Source organism: Oncorhynchus keta, unplaced genomic scaffold, assembly GCF_023373465.1.
Source record: "Oncorhynchus keta strain PuntledgeMale-10-30-2019 unplaced genomic scaffold, Oket_V2 Un_contig_2103_pilon_pilon, whole genome shotgun sequence".
NCBI classification, from domain to species: domain Eukaryota; kingdom Metazoa; phylum Chordata; class Actinopteri; order Salmoniformes; family Salmonidae; genus Oncorhynchus; species Oncorhynchus keta.
Genome location: NW_026282282.1, coordinates 242501 through 246736, shown reverse-complemented (window position 1 = coordinate 246736; position 4236 = coordinate 242501).

Sequence of the window (4236 nt, the reverse complement as noted above, 5' to 3'; positions counted from 1 at the left end):
CCCATAGTGCACTAGATAGGGAATAAGGAACTAGGGCCCATAGTGCACTAGATAAATAAGAACTAGGGCCCATAGTGCACTAGATAGGGAATAAGGAACTAGGGCCCATAGTGCACTAGATAGGGAATAAGGAACTAGGGCCCATAGTGCACTAGATAGGGAATAAGGAACTAGGGCCCATAGTGCACTAGATAGGCAATAAGGAACTAGGGCCCATAGTGCACTAGATAGGGAATAAGGAACTAGGGCCCATAGTGCACTAGATAGGGGCCCATAGTGCACTAGATAGAACTAGGGCCCATAGTGCACTAGATAGGGAATAAGGAACTAGGGCCCATAGTGCACTAGATAGGGAATAAGGAACTAGGGCCCATAGTGCACTAGATAGGGAATAAGGAACTAGGGCCCATAGTGCACTAGATAGGGAATAAGGAACTAGGGCCCATAGTGCACTAGATAGGGAATAAGGAACTAGGGCCCATAGTGCACTAGATAGGGAATAAGGAACTAGGTGCCCAGATAGGGAATAAGGAACTAGGGCCCATAGTGCACTAGATAGGGAATAAGGAACTAGGGCCCATAGTGCACTAGATAGGGAATAAGGAACTAGGGCCCAATAAGGAACTAGGGCCCATAGTGCACTAGATAGGGAATAAGGAACTAGGGCTCATAGTGCACTAGATAGGGAATAAGGAACTAGGGCCCATAGTGCACTAGATAGGGAATAAGGAACTAGGGAATAAGGAACTAGGGCCCATATTCCACTAGATGGGAATAAGGAACTAGGGCTCATAGTGCACTAGATAGGGAATAAGGAACTAGGGCCCATAGTGCACTAGATAGGGAATGCACTAGGAACTAGGAACTAGGGCCCATAGTGCACTAGATAGGGAATAAGGAACTAGGGCCCATAGTGCACTAGATAGGGAATAAGGAACTAGGGCCCATAGTGCACTAGATAGGGAATAAGGAACTAGGGCCCATAGTGCACTAGATAGGGAATAAGGAACTAGGGCCCATAGTGCACTAGATAGGGAATAAGGAACTAGGGCCCATAGTGCACTAGATAGGGAATAAGGAACTAGGGCCCATAGTGCACTAGATAGGGGCCCAATAAGGAACTAGGGCCCATAGTGCACTAGATAGGGAATAAGGAACTAGGGCCCATAGTGCACTAGATAGGGAATAAGGAACTAGGGCCCATAGTGCACTAGATAGGGAATAAGGAACTAGGGCCCATAGTGCACTAGATAGGGAATAAGGAACTAGGGCCCATAGTGGACTAGATAGGGAATAAGGAACTAGGGCCCATAGTGGACTAGATAGGCAATAAGGAACTAGGGCCCATAGTGCACTAGATAGGGAATAAGGAACTAGGGCCCATAGTGCACTAGATAGGGAATAAGGAACTAGGGCCCATAGTGCACTAGATAGGGAATAAGGAACTAGGGCCCATAGTGCACTAGATAGGGAATAAGGAACTAGGGCCCATAGTGCACTAGATAGGGAATAAGGAACTAGGGCCCATAGTGCACTAGATAGGGAATAAGGAACTAGGGCCCATAGTGCACTAGATAGGGAATAAGGAACTAGGGCCCATAGTGCACTAGATAGGGAATAAGGAACTAGGGCCCATAGTGCACTAGATAGGGAATAAGGAACTAGGGCCCATAGTGCACTAGATAGGGAATAAGGAACTAGGGCCCATAGTGCACTAGATAGGCAATAAGGAACTAGGGCCCATAGTGCACTAGATAGGGAATAAGGAACTAGGGCCCATAGTGCACTAGATAGGGAATAAGGAACTAGGTCCCATAGTGCACTAGATAGGGAATAAGGAACTAGGGCCCATAGTGCACTAGATAGGGAATAAGGAACTAGGGCCCATAGTGCACTAGATAGGGAATAAGGAACTAGGGCCCATAGTGCACTAGATAGGGAATAAGGAACTAGGGCCCATAGTGCACTAGATAGGCAATAAGGAACTAGGGCCCATAGTGCACTAGATAGGGAATAAGGAACTAGGGCCCATAGTGCACTAGATAGGGAATAAGGAACTAGGGCCCATAGTGCACTAGATAGGGAATAAGGAACTAGGGCCCATAGTGCACTAGATAGGGAATAAGGAACTAGGGCCCATAGTGCACTAGATAGGCAATAAGGAACTAGTGAACTATTAAGTCCCAAACGGCTCCCTGTTCTCTACTCTGTATATATAGTGCACTACTCTTAGACCCCTGTCCAGTCTGGGGACATCCCAAACGGTTCCCTGGTCTCTACTCTGTATATATAGTGCACTACTCTTAGACCCCTGTCTAGTCTGGGGACGTCCCAAACGGCTCCCTGGTCTCTACTCTGTATATATAGTGCACTACTCTTAGACCCCTGTCTAGTCTGGGGACGTCCCAAACGGTTCCCTGGTCTCTACTCTGTATATATAGTGCACTACTCTTAGACCCCTGTCTAGTCTGGGGACGTCCCAAACGGCTCCCTGGTCCCTACTCTGTATATATAGTGCACTACTCTTAGACCCCTGTCTAGTCTGGGGACGTCCCAATCGGCTCCCTGGTCCCTACTCTGTATATATAGTGCACTACTCTTAGACCCCTGTCTGGTCTGGGGACGTCCCAAACGGCTCCCTGGTCTCTACTTATATAGTGCACTACTCTTAGACCAAGGCCCATAGGGAAACACTATATAATTATAGGTTGAAGTCGCAGGTTGATGACATCACCAGTCAAGGCCCATAGGGGAAACACTATATAATTATAGGTTGAACACTAATACCTGAAGCAGTAACAAAGAGAGAGTCTGTGATGACAGTTCACATCTTGTTTTATTTAGGTCGCAGGTTGATGACATCACCAGTCTATATATAAAGGCAGGATATTAAAGGATCACCCTCTATAGGGCCGTACGTTGGACCAGGAGAGCACCATGAAAGGGGACGTTATTTAGGTCGCAGGTTGATGACATCACCAGTCTATATATAAAGGCAGGATATTAAAGGATCACCCTCTATAGGGCCGTACGTTGGACCAGGAGAGCACCATGAAAGGGGATGGGGATGTTATTTAGGTCGCAGGTTGATGACATCACCAGTCTATATGACCATGAAAGGGGACGTTATTTAAGACACTATTTCTGTCTGTATAAAATCGGAACCAGTGATTTGCCAGTTACAACAGGAAATGAGAGGCAGTATTAACGTGATTGGTCAGTTTCAACATGAAATGAGAGGCAGTATTAATGTGATTGGCTAGTTATAACATGAAATGAGACAGTATTAATGTGATTGGCAGTTATAACAGGAAATGAGACAGTATTAATGTGATTGGCTAGTTATAACATGAAATGAGACAGTATTAATGTGATTGGCCGGTTATAACAGGAAATGAGACAGTATTAATGTGATTGGCCGGTTATAACAGGAAATGAGACAGTATTAATGTGATTGGCCGGTTATAACAGGAAATGAGGCCGTATTAATGTGATTGGCCGGTTATAACAGGAAATGAGACAGTATTAATGTGATTGGCCGGTTATAACAGGAAATGAGACAGTATTAATGTGATTGGCCGGTTATAACAGGAAATGAGGCCGTATTAATGTGATTGGCCGGTTATAACAGGAAATGAGACAGTATTAATGTGATTGGCCGGTTATAACAGGAAATGAGACAGTATTAATGTGATTGGCCGGTTATAACAGGAAATGAGGCCGTATTAATGTGATTGGCGGTTATAACAGGAAATGAGACAGTATTAATGTGATTGGCGGTTATAACAGGAAATGAGGCCGTATTAATGTGATTGGCGGTTATAACAGGAAATGAGACAGTATTAATGTGATTGGCGGTTATAACAGGAAATGAGACAGTATTAATGTGATTGGCCGGTTATAACAGGAAATGAGACAGTATTAATGTGATTGGCGGTTATAACAGGAAATAAAACCGGCAGCATCAAAACGTTGATTGATTATCAATGATTGTCCTCGTAGAGGAAGAATAATGGTAGATAAGGAGGAGGGGGGATGGATTCTGAGGGGTGTGAGTCAGGCGTTGGTCTTCTTGGTCGGGGTTCAGGGTTGATTCTGAGGGGTGTGAGTCAGGCGTTGGTCTTCTTGGTCGGGGTTCAGGGTTGATTCTGAGGGGTGTGAGTCAGACGTTGGTCTTCTTGGTCAGGGGTTCAGGGTCGATTCTGAGGGTGTGAGTCAGACGTTGGTCTTCTTGGT